The 12,860-nt window shown below is 43.9% G+C and overlaps 1 long non-coding RNA gene across 2 annotated transcripts; it reads right to left on the bottom strand.

Annotated features, from left to right (window-relative positions):
- Window positions 1-204: 204 nt before the first annotated feature.
- Window positions 205-7,312, bottom strand: LOC144139305 (uncharacterized). 2 transcript variants are annotated; one of them, XR_013316138.1, is made up of 3 exons: window positions 6,750-7,312; window positions 3,281-3,354; window positions 205-308 (listed from the first exon to the last, which is right to left on the bottom strand). It is a non-coding gene; the product is annotated as an uncharacterized LOC144139305 (long non-coding RNA). The 2 variants fall into 2 exon arrangements; XR_013316136.1 differs by having other exon boundaries at window positions 263-391.
- Window positions 7,313-12,860: the final 5,548 nt, after the last annotated feature.

The raw sequence follows: 12,860 nt of genomic DNA, 5'->3' as shown, positions 1-12,860 counted from the left end.
AAGTTTTTTTCGTGACCCAAAGGCATGGCAGTGAGTTTTACTCCTAGCAGAAAAGCAAGTGGTGTACCATTCTTGCAGGAAGCCTATATCCCAGACAGCAATCGTGTCCCTGCCCTGTGGGTGAGTTTCCCCACACAAGTTGTACAGGTCGTACAAGTAGTACAGGTCGCGTAGTGTGCTGCCACGTAGTAGTGCCTTGCTTGGGCTGCCGCAGAATATTGTACCAGCCAGCTTGCCAAACCTGCGGTTCTCAGGAGTGCAGTAACCGAACATCCTGGAGTCTGACTTGTGGTAGACTTGAAGAAACACTAGAAATGGGAGCAAAAAATACTTTATCCGCAACCAAGTTAGCACGGAAGCGACCACTTACCGCAGTTCTTGTCGTTTGGGTCTGAAATATAATACGTCCATGAATTAAAAAAGTGTACAAAAAGAACGTATATTATGCCTTTTTTTGTTTAGCCAGTGTTTCAAAAGACAAAGTACCACAGGAAGTTTATGTATCACCAAATGACCACGTGCAAATCTCAGGATGCTTGTGCTAGCGGGTTGCATAGAGTTTTGATTGAAATAGCAGCAAAACGTTGATGCTATAAGACTGAACTCCAGAAGATGCATTCTACATTTGAGGAAAGGTAGATGCCCGACCCACAACTCTTTAATTATCTTCTTTCGAACCCTTGTCTAATGCTTGCAGGCCTCTGGTGGTGGGCACTTACTGCTTAACGTTGAGCCCTCCTGGTAAATGATTCGGTATGCAACGTAGCAGTTTCGTTTGAAGAACCACAGCACATTCTCGCCAAACCACGCCGTGGTAATTGATTCCTGTATTCTTATCGAAGTTCAAAATATGGTGAATACTGATCAAAAGCTACCATCTAAGGCCACGCGCTGTTTGTGGCCACGTACGAATGAAGATGAATGAATGAATGAATGAATGAATGAATTAACGGTATTTACTGAAGCTAAGCACTGCAACCATAATGAAATAGAAACAGGACGTGTGTATTGAAACTACTTTTGCTGTGAAATGATTCGTTAGAAATAGCCTAGAGTCTAATTTCTATTTTTTGTTGAAGTGCATAAGTACTTTTTTTTTCCTTGCTATTATTCCCTGCACTAGTTTTTCTTAATAACAATTATTTCTAAGTCTTTTTAGTGCCCTGCGAATGTTGCTAATTTCAGCCAATTCGCCTCTAATTTCTAATTGCATGTTTCAGCTTCACCGATTTACATAAAGTAAGACAATAATGATTTAATGGTTGATTTTTTATTTGGAGTATTTATCATTTTTTTAAACGATTTGGTTCGTGTTAGTGGCTTTTCAATTGCCATAAATGCTGGCAAGCAATAACTGCACTCTTCTTTCTTTTGGTCCTGGATAGTGCTGCTTCGACTCCAAAATGTTACTATGTTCAGGTAGTTTGAATTTATTTGCGTTAGTGAATTTCCTTCGGTGTTCATACCCACAAAAGCATCTCTAATTGTTTGCTTCTCTAGCGATCGATCTGGAAATACTGAAACATTTACTCCTTGCTGTAATTTTGTCTATTATAAATACAACATCTTTAGAAAAACGTAATGGCACGAGACAGTTTCCTGATTATTTTATCTCCTGTTGATGGTGTATTTTTTGTGATTGATAATTTTTCGTTCAAAAATTTGTAGACCTTTAATTATTTTCCGCTATTCGGTGAATTGTAGATACATTTCACAGCAAATTGAAAGCCTATCTTGATACTGTTTGAATACATTTGGTATTTATTCAGTGTGATTTATTTTTACGGTATACTTCTGTTTCTTTTGGGTTTTGTTCGTGTTGAGCGTGAGTGCCTCATACACACTTCTTTTATAATTAATTGTAGTATACAATTTAACAAAAGAGTTATAACTTACATTGCACCGACCATTTCTTGCTATTGTTAATTATTTAATTCCTTTTTTCTAATATAGTTTGTGCAGAGCATAAAGTTCACTTTATCATGCAAGTGCACCTATCGTATCAATTGCCCTCCCAAATTTTAGTTTGAAAGTGAGACGTTTATCGCTCGGTGGTTTTCTTTTGTGTGTGTCCTTGGATACAATAACTTAAGGTTTTCAAAAACAGAACGTAGGCTTCTTCTTTCGCTAAATTCTCTACTGTTGCATTAGATTGTATGGCATTCGCAGAAGTTGCTCGTTCCAATTAAACTAAAGTTTTCTGTCACCAGTTGATTGTAAATTTGCTTGTACGTGTGCGTCCGTAGAAATAAAGCGTTTCGTCAATATAGAATTGTTAAAATTTGAAAAGAAAGCACGTAGAGCTTACCCTCGCGCAATCTTGCTGCTAATTTAATTTTTATTTCAGAATCGTTAATTTTATAAATTGTTTTGAGATTTACAAGGGTGCTCCAAAAAATATTTAATAGACCTTTTTTAATATTTTGTAAATTTACTGTCAGTGCAGAGATTGTTGTGTGCTGCTCATATACAACTTAAACTACTATTTATAAAAGTGTTTATAAGAGTGTTTCTGGCTAAGCCTATCAGTGTGTTTGTCCTAGGTAGCTTCATCCAAAAGCTAGGCAAAGAATAGCGGCTGCCTGCTTGGTCATATGTCTTGGTGCGCTTGACGAAACCCTGAATTTTTTGAAGCACTCGCCGCTGCTAGGCCCGATTTGGCACTCATTGATAACTCTTAAATAACGAGTTTTTATGGTTGCCTGGTACATCAAACCTTGTTATGTCTATTGCGTGCGATAAGAATTACACATACGAAAAACAAAAATTACGGGGATGCCCGACATTTTAAAGAAAGTAAAGGGTGAGCCTCTGTTTATCTGCGGTCGATGTTTCTATTAAACTTTGCGGCCGCGACTAACCCCACTTGACCCGACCTCTGCTCAATAAACTCAAAAGCTCGTTCTACTTGCTCGCCATCACCAGGAGCCTCCTGCTCACTCGAGTCGGCACCTACACATCTCAAGGCGGCTGACATTGCACGTAAAGCAATGGCCTACCCTATTACGGCACTCCTCTTTCCCTTTCCCAGAGGGAAATGCCCTGCTCCCACAATCCTTGTATGTGGCTCACGATTTTCTCTGCATCACGAAGTGCGTACTCGAAACATAAAGATCTAAGGTTTTCGCATTATCCTGTTCCTTCTCTGAAGCAAATACCCGGTATTTACAGAGACAAACCGTCCCTTGTTAGCTGATCCAACCCACCGTCACAAGAAGAGACTGATTTACCTGATAAGACTTCATGACTGCGTTATGTTGGATGTAGTGCGTATACTTACGCCATACGTTCCTTCTTAAGTTCGACCCAAAACTCCAGGTTGGCTCGCACCACGCATCTGATGTACTTCATGACCTGCGTTCCATGCGCTCCGTTAATCGAAGGGCGCACTGCCAGTTTTGTACGCCTTCTTTTTCCATAACGAAGCAGTACTCCCAACTGTGGCTGCAGGTTTCATTTGATAAGAACGAGAGAATGCACCAAGTTATTTTAAGGGCGAAGTACCACAGGGGCTCAGGCTGTACATCACATCAGATATGGCGCTCTTTCAAATTCGACACTCATCAGGCTCCAGACCGTTCCAAGGTCGTCCGTCGTCTTGCTGCTGAACAAACTAATGCTGATTTCGCCAAATGCAGTTCGCGCGTCCTTGCCCCTCATGATTCAATTCCGGGCCATCAGGGAAGTAATCTTTTCTTTGATGTAATCTGAGCTTGAAACACATTCGAAACTGCCCTCAATTGATCCACAAAACATTTGATTGATCCACAAAACAATTGATCCACAAAACGTCCACAGCTCGCGGGCACTTGCGTCGTTTCTCGAAAGTTGTACGAGTCCTCACCTACAACAAGCGATTCTTCATGGATGTGTAGCCTAATATATAAGCGAAGCTTGTAAAATATTGGGTGCAGTTAAACGGTATCGTCAGGGACTATAAGCTAATCCGTAAACGGTATAGGTGCAGTGCGTCTACCATTCAAGACGTTTCATTGGCGCCTAAAAGACAAATTTAACGAACTGCTATTGAATAAACTTGACGGGACCGATTAAGGAGCCAATTACCGGGAAACTCCGTTAGTAGGATTGTTTTTGGAAAACGCATGTCTGAACCCTAATTCGCGCTGTTACTACGTGGTATAGAGCAGTAAAGACACGGCCGGTGAAGGGACTGGATGACCGCGAAATCTTAAATGGATTTGTTTGACAATCATAACGCATGTAGATATAATTACACCCCCGCACGCAGATTACGACGAGTATCTGGTCAAGGCACACGGGAAAGGACGTAAAAAAAGATTGATCTAGAAAGGCACATTCTTTGCATATATTGGCAATGATGGCAAGCTAACGAACATCTATCCCTGTGGCGTTTACATAAAACTTGTGGTTTTTTTTTTTACACATCTCACACTACGGGGGAAAGTACTTCACGTTTTTTTATTACGTTATCCACAGCGTCGAAGAGGGTGCGAAGCTAGAGGAGGAAAATTCATTAAAATTATCTGGTCCTCTTACAGGTTCTCCTAATATTTTCTCAGAGATTTTACGTAGACAAAGGATTCACACACGAGCGCACAAAACAAGTAAAATGTAGTGTCGACTCATCGATACCGAAAAAATTGCACTGTATTAACACCGCATTGTCCTAATAGTACATAACCACACTAACATAATGAACAATTTATGACATATACGAAAGTTTCCTTAGACAATAAAAAGTGTAACAGAGCGACGTGAAAGAAAGCTGCGCAGTTAATATCAAACTATTTAAAAACACTACTGCTATAACTGTATTTATTACACCGCCAATTAACACGGCAGCCCGTCTCATTGTGAATCGGAAGTGTATCGCATTCCATGAATGCAAAAAAATCACCACCTTTCCCATTGCAAGACGGAGCAGCTACGCGTCGTTCGGGTGATATTAAAGGGACCCTGGAACATTTTCGATAAACGCTTTCACTCTTTTTTTCGTGTCTGGAAAAACTGCAAAAGCTATACTTATCGCCAGCGCGGAGCGGCACTGCGTGATTGGCTCCTCGCACCAGATACGCCTTCCATTTCTGCTTTGTTTTTGTGGCTTCATTTTTAAATTTGCTATCGAAAAGCGTTAATTGCTGCAACTGAAGAAAAACCGGCCAACATTCGCTACATGACCTTAGTGACGTAATTCGGGCCGTCGAAGAACGTCGAGACCGGGAACGACAGAAACATCTTTTGAGCGAGTTTCCCCGTTGAAAAAAAAAGTTGAAAAAAGTGTTGCAGGGTCTCTTTAATGCGGAACACTTAAGCTCCCATTCTGTGAAAATCCGATGCCCAGCGTCATCGTCACTGATTGGAGATCCCGAAAATTGCCGGCAGCGAAAAACGTGATAATTGCCTGCGTATCTGCTCGCTTCGCTGCAAATGTCGTAAAAATGCGATAGTCGCCTGCAGCACCTGCAACCTAACTGCCTCTTCTCTCTCCCCCGCCCACCTCTTGCGCTCTTCCCTTCCCATCTCAGTCCTACCATCATAAACGGTCTTTTATTAACACAAGGAAGGCCCATGGGCCGGTAGGGGAGATAGGGGAAAAGAGGAAGGGAGAGGTGGTCACGAGGTGATGTTCACTTGAAGATGTTGGAGGTGAATAATCAGTTCCTATATGTACAGATAGGGGAGGTAGACACCTGCTAAACTACCTTTGCGAGGCTACTATCTACAGAAAAACGCCCAGGCAGCGAGGAAATCCGGATCGCTGAGAGTCGTGGGAGGTATCTCGCTGGTATTGGGTAAGGCATTCAGCAGGATGGGAAGGAAGAACTGGTAAGCAGAGCAGTGCCAAATAAGGTGGGTCAGGTTTGCTAGTGTAGCTGTTTCGCCATATGTGCAGTAGGGCGGAGGATGGCCCGTCGGGTGATGCCATCTGCGAGTGATCGGGGGGGTCACTGCAGCGTTTGCAAGAACTTTGTTAATAAAAACTTCGGAAGGACGAGTTAGTAATGGGGCATTATGCAGGAAACCTACAGGTGTGGAAGCGGCACGGCTGTTTAGCCTAGCCTGGTGAACGTGGTTCAGCTGTTGCCTGGGGGAGATCGAGGGAGCAGGGCCGTCAACGAGTGGAGTAGTTACTTGAAGACCCGCCTGTGCTGCGCCATGAATAGTTTGGTTGAACGCAATAGAGATTTGCTGAATTGAATTTTCCCGCTTTCGCACTGCTGGAGCGGACCGCGTATTACTGCTTGTCTTGGGGCTGGAGCGATGATATCCCGGATCGAACGCTAGCCCTCTGGGAATTCTGTGGTGAAAATATTGCTTTACCACTTTGTTTGCTACCGCCAAAGTTACGCTCACATCTATGTTTACGCAAAAGAATGCTGCTGGTTTCAGTTAAGCATTTATCTCAAATATTCGTAATGTTTTCTTCTTGGTGAACAACGTTCACACTATGAAGTATTCTTCAATATCAAGTAGTTTAGAAATTGTTTGAATATATAGATGTCTTTTTAAAGAAAGATTTTAATATATAGAATATATAGATGTCTCTTTAAAGAAATCGAGGCAGGAATGGACAGACAGACAGACAGACAGACAGACAGACAGACAGACAGACAGACAGACAGACAGACAGACAGACAGACAGACAGACAGACAGACCAAAAATTTAGGGTCTAGGCTTTCCAAGAAAGACTACCCTCCACCATATTTACAAGCAAAAATGTTCAAAGTAGCACTACAACCACACGACATAAGGGACGGATACTCACGGCATCTTACCCTTCGTTGTACAAGATCCGTCGATGGCGCATGACTGTCAAATGGCGGAGAGGTGGAAACACTGATTCTAACTGCATTGCTTCCAGCCAGCAGAGCGAGCAGAGGCGGGCAGCAAGCACCGGGCATTTTTCTCAACTAAATGCGCGAATGTTCACTCTGACCGCAGACGTTGCTGTAGCCAAGGTTATGAAGCCGGACGCGCAGGTAACGTTGCCTGCAGCAGCAGTCACGTCGTCACGCCAACGTAGTAACCTGAAACCTTTCTCCGAAGCATCCTGTCTTGCCCGGCGCTCGTCTTGTGCATTTCCTGCTCCCACAGGCATCTTATATTGCATCGAACGTGCCTCTGCTTCATATTCTTTTCTTTTTGAGCGTGGCTGTCTCCATGGGCCTGTAGCTCCAATTATGCCAGAGCGTACGCAAAATTGTTCCCCTAATCTCACACCGAACTGTCAGGTTGGGCGAGTTGGTACGCTTTCATATCGCAAAAATCAAACCACGAAAAACAAAAACAAAAGGAGAGAGACAAACACAGCGTGACTGTTTGTCGATGTTTGTCGCTCCTCTTGTCCCCGTTTTTTGGACGCTGCGTTTTCGCTATATGAACTCACACCGAACATCTCGTTTTGGCAGTGCCACCATCCCTGCTAGCAGCAGGGGTTGCTACGCTTGATGGATAGCTACAGTGATAAGGGTTAAATGCGGGAGACTGTCGAATAAACAATGAACGGGAAAACAAAAATAAAACTTCACGAACCAGACCTTTTTAAATTTAAATGACCCTTATTCAGCACCACTCAATTTATTCCTCGGTTCTATATTGAAGACCAGGAAATAAGGAGCACGGGAAACGGAACATGCAGCCTACCAAAATAAGAGTAGGGCACTACAACGGATATATGCAGCGCATTACTGAAGCTATACAATATTTAACTGCAGTTAACGTCTGAAGTGGGGCCAGTTGGTTCATTATGAACTGAAGCAAAACAGCGCAAAAAAACGAAGGACGAGGGAGTGCCTGCCTGCGAACTGCAGTGCCTGCCTGCGAACTGAGGTGTCACTCACAAACTCGCTTCTGCCAACGCCGCTTCCACCTCCACACAGACTCTTTCCCGCACACCAAGTGGGACCCTCGAGAACCGATGCGCCCGCTCTGTCATCGAGATTTTCTTGGAAATGCAGCTGCCTACCTAGGCTGACGCATGGAAGAGGCCCGCTCTTCTGGAGGCCACCGACATCAGCGGCACGTTCGGGATTCCACTCAGAATCAGCTGAGATTAAAAAGACTTTTTCTCAGTGGTGGCAATAGATATTTTATCGCAGGGGAATTTTTACACGTTGTCTCCATTACCGTGTGCGTATGTCGACCGATGCGCGCCGCTCGCGTGTGCATTGCCCATCTCAAAACATTTGCGCCGACTAAACCAGCTTAGAATAAGGCTATGCCTTTGCCAACTCTGAAGCACGGGTGCTGAAATAAAGCCTCTCTTCAAAAGTCAGTATTTTTTCGTGGCATGTCTTCAGCTATTTGAAATGTATATATGCGTTCTCTTATAACTTGTTTTCTTGCTTGCTGATAAGTACTTCTTGTGACTGCCTTTTTGTACACCCCCCCCACACACACACACACACACACACTGTAATGCCGCAAGGCGCTGTGGGTACTAAATAAATAATAAAAATAATAATAATAATAATAGTATATGAGAATGCAGCTGCAGGTTATACTCAGCAGGTTTAATCCTCAAGCCTTAAGCATTCTTGATCCAAACCATAAATGCGTGGCCGAGAGTACAAGCGTTCCTATTTTTTTAAAATACACGTTGCGTTGGTGTTTACGATTGCAAATAAAGCAACAATGCGCTGAAAATGTTGCTAAGGGAGCTACGTAAAAGTTGACACTAGGACAAAAGATAACTGGCCGTATTCTGAGTCTTCCCTCACTCCATGTGTTTCCTCGACTCGGCTGCATGGAGGATACCGCCATGCGTTTGCATGCGACAATCGCTTTCAAGGGCCTTCTCGACTGGAGGCTGGAGTAGAGGAGTAGTTCAGAATACCGGCGTACGACTCCGCCTGCTCTGAGCACAAGAGAAACAAGTAATCCCAAGTTGTGGCGCGCAAGGAGCGCGAACGCCAAAAAAAATGGTAACGTGAATTGGGAAAACCTGCATAGCATTCACCGTGGGAGAAGCTACAGGGCGAAGAAACGTGTGAGCCTAGGATAGAGAGAGAGGAGGGCGTGTGACGTGGGAGGGGAGGCAGAAGGGAATCGTCATTCGCAGGAAAGCAAGGAGATACGCGGGAAGTTTCTTCCCTCGGGTCCAATGCGGAATTCACACCGGATCTTCAATAATCAGACGTTGAACAATCACACATTCGACAACACCTTCGTGAAACATGACAAACAGACTGACGTAAAGAGACAGAAAACAAGTTACACATAATACAACCACGCGATGAACGACGGATTCGCTCAGAAGATTCATCAAAGTTGCCGTAGCTAGGATACGGACAGGCCACGCACAAGCGACACACATATACACACACACCTGCACACTAGCTCTTCAAGACGCCTGTGCAGCAGATGCGGAAAACACCTATCCAAAATCCACGTTCGAATCGAATGTAAGACATTAGACTGCACATGACACAAACACTTCCAAGAACTCTACAGACCACACATACAAATAAACCCGCAATTAATTTTACACGATAACCGCATTATTCCTTCTAAAAGTTTCTCCAGTACCTTTCAGTAAATTTCTACAGCTCGAATCATATCGTGCATAATCCAAACTGGCTGTATACACCAGCGGTCCTCGTTGTCTTTAAATGATTTCACTTTTGTTATAGCTCACCTATTGTAGATTTTTTTTCTTTTTATCTCTGTTAGTTTTCTCGCTGTTTGCCCCTGTTCGCCTTGCGCCACTAAAATCCAACCATTATCATCCATATTCAGTCCAGGATTAAGCGTCGATCCCCTGAAAGACGATCCGATCCAGCATTAGGTTTTGAGATATACTTGTCAAGAATATTAGTGCTACCAATAAACTAGCCACGGCGAGCGCGAAACGGTAAATCCAAGGGCTCCACTCATTCATTCTAGCTCTTCCTATCTTGAAGTGGACAGTTAGGCAGACTGGAGGTTGGCCAATGGTTGATACTGTCGAAATCGCACGACCATTGAACAGTGTCAACAACGTGTGTTGTTGGCACTCGTCTTCTAGGGGGATTAGACGAAACTATGAATTTCTTACATCGCTATCACAGCATTTACTTTTTATTACTGCACCAACAGCCCTGACTACGAGGAGACATTTTCGCCACCACGGCACCACTGCGCAGTGGAAGAACAACCGTGATGACACTAATCACATGTCACGCATAACTACAACTGCAATGGTGTCAAATGATGGTACCAAATATCTCGTAAAATTGTCTTCTTGACTGCTAAATTTACAGTATATCTGCGTGGTCCCAAATCTTTTTTTATCGCGATAAATACCGATCGCCACCATTTGGCGTTCCCACGCGTATGTTCGCTGTGAGAGAACACTCGCTCAAAGGTAAGTTGCGAGAAACGTCGCAGTTAGACACCGTGGCTGGTAGTTCCGGTAAATCGTTCGCTGTGGTGTTTTTTAAGCACTGCAAAACGCAGTAACAACCTCCCTCAATCATATTCAGCCATATTGTCTTCCAAATGGCGCCAAGCCAAAATCATTCTGTAGGTATGTAGGTCGCCTACATTGATGGGAGTAGGCCTGCGAAGACACATTCCTTTTCCAGATATTGAAAAGCGCGGATTTTTCTGCGCACACGCAACGCCATCCACTGGTTCGCTTGGATCACTCCCATCCTTAGAAACAACTTCGAAACCAACTCAATTGCTAGGCCTCCTTAGCCGATAGAGGCACAACCGCAGCTTTTAAAGCGAATGTCAGGAGACCAAGCTCCAGCAATGTCAATTTTTCCCCATGAACCGAGATCATATTTCCGGGCGTAGAATGTACCCTTAGCTCAATTGTACGCTACAGTTTTGTAAATACGAGTTGTTGGTACCTTTTAGGTCGGTTTAATGGTGGCGATGGCATATTCACATTTTAATTAATGGTTCGGATGGCACCGGCAGTGGCGGGCTTGCAACTCTCCGGGAGCAGAATATCGCCTGCAAAAACGCTGAATGAAAACAAAAACAGGTGAATCCAGTAGTGACGCACACGACTCCATATATGCGCTTCCGTTTTTAGATACCGCCAGTGTGCTACAAACTCATGGGTGAACACAAAGAGCTGAAGGATTGGACTGATTCGGGGTTTATAAATACTTGTCAAGCATATCCGCGATGCACGGCAATAACCGCGGTGCACGTGGAGCGTTGCTGCGTCAAAACGTTGGTATATTTGATCCTAAACGTTGGTACCATAATTGTATCATGCATCGTAAGTCCTCGTTTTCTTATCTCTATATTTAGAAGTACTTTCCAAATCAGTTCTTTGAAGGTTGAAGCAACAATTATTTCACGGGAGAAGAAGATACATGCGCGTGGGATCGAGGTATCAGGCATGTCTGGCTTGTCGAAATCTGATCTGTACAGCACAAGTGCAGCGTTGGCACGTCTGCTGCGGTGGAAATTAGGGTGTATGCCTTTGGGTGTGGGGCAACATGTATTTTGCAGCGGTAGTATAGATGGTGTGAGGGTTTTGAGTGAAGATTTGAGTGAAGTTAGCAGCCAAGATGATTGAGGATCTACCTGCCTGAGGTCAGTCTGAGTCATTCTTACTGTCTCAAAAGGTATGCTGTAACATGCTTTTTCAGTGTAGTGGATACCAAGAGCCAAGAACTCTTGTGCTGAAGTGTTCAGCAGGACTGCAACGGTCTGCTTATAAGCCCAATAGACGAGTACTCTGTGTTGATCAGGTTCCCGAGGCCCGCGGGGATAAGGTACTGGGCAGGCCAACTGGCTGGTGACAAGTGCTTGAGTTTGGTGAGCTGTGACCTTTTCGTCCAGTCTGTGGTGCCTGTTGGTTTACTTCATCGTTCAGAAGACTTAGTTTGCAGTATTTACAAGACGGTGGAGTGTACAAGATGCGCCTCTGTGCTGCATCCACACAAACAAGCCAAGGATGAATAGATTTTTAAGGATGAGGATTTGTGGTAGACTACATGGTCGTCTTCTTCACAATAATGACTTCAAACTTGTCAGGAACACACTGGAGACCATTAGCTGTGTGTTATAGGGCCTCCTGTATGTTGACATTCAAGCCTGCAGTGGACCATATACAGGGTGTTTCACCTAACTTTAGCCAGAGCCTAAAAATATTTCTATGCACTCTAAGACGACGCAACCAAATGCACTTAGCGAACTTTTCTATGTAGTTCCTCACAATATTTTTTGTATGTTACTTAATTAGATAATTAGTCAATTTTAATTAGCCAACTTTCGAACCAACGAAGCTAGGCAAGAAATCCCAATTAGAAAGTTGCAGTGGTATTTAAATCCTCAGAATAAACACTTTCTGTCTTTCTATCCATTATGTATTAGCGTTTTTCAGCGTATTGAAGATACATGCGAAATACAAAAAATTACCACGCTAGGTGCCGGCTCGCGCGTCGATTGCAGTGCTCCCAAACATTGCGCGCACGAACTGCCAGGGCACATGACTGACCTGTTGATTCCGGCAGGGCAAGCGATAACCGCTGCGTCTGCTTACCGCTGTTGGCGATCTGTCGCGAGAGAAGCACATCGCTGGCGCAAATGGCACAGCCAACACCTACGCTGCTGCCCTGGCGCGTTTTAAGCGCAGCGCACTTATGCCAGTTGGTGCTCGGAATGTTTGGGAGCACTGCAATCAAGACGCGCAAGCTGGCACATCACGTGGTATTTTTTTGTATTTCGTGGGCATCTTCAATAAGCTGAAAAACACTAATACTTAATGAATAGAAAGACAAACAGTTTATTCTGACGTTTTGAATACCGCTCTGCAACTTTCTAATTGGGATTTTTTGCGTAGCTTTGTTAGTTCAAAAGTTGGGTAATTAAAATTGACTAATCTCATGAGGCAAAATACAAAAAATCGCACGTCGTCCTAGGTTGTGTC

Source organism: Haemaphysalis longicornis, unplaced genomic scaffold (assembly GCF_048455015.1).
Source record: "Haemaphysalis longicornis isolate Haplotype H1 unplaced genomic scaffold, Haemaphysalis longicornis Haplotype H1 scaffold_5, whole genome shotgun sequence".
In the NCBI taxonomy this organism is placed as follows: domain Eukaryota; kingdom Metazoa; phylum Arthropoda; class Arachnida; order Ixodida; family Ixodidae; genus Haemaphysalis; species Haemaphysalis longicornis.
This window is presented reverse-complemented; position numbering and strand designations above follow the sequence as displayed.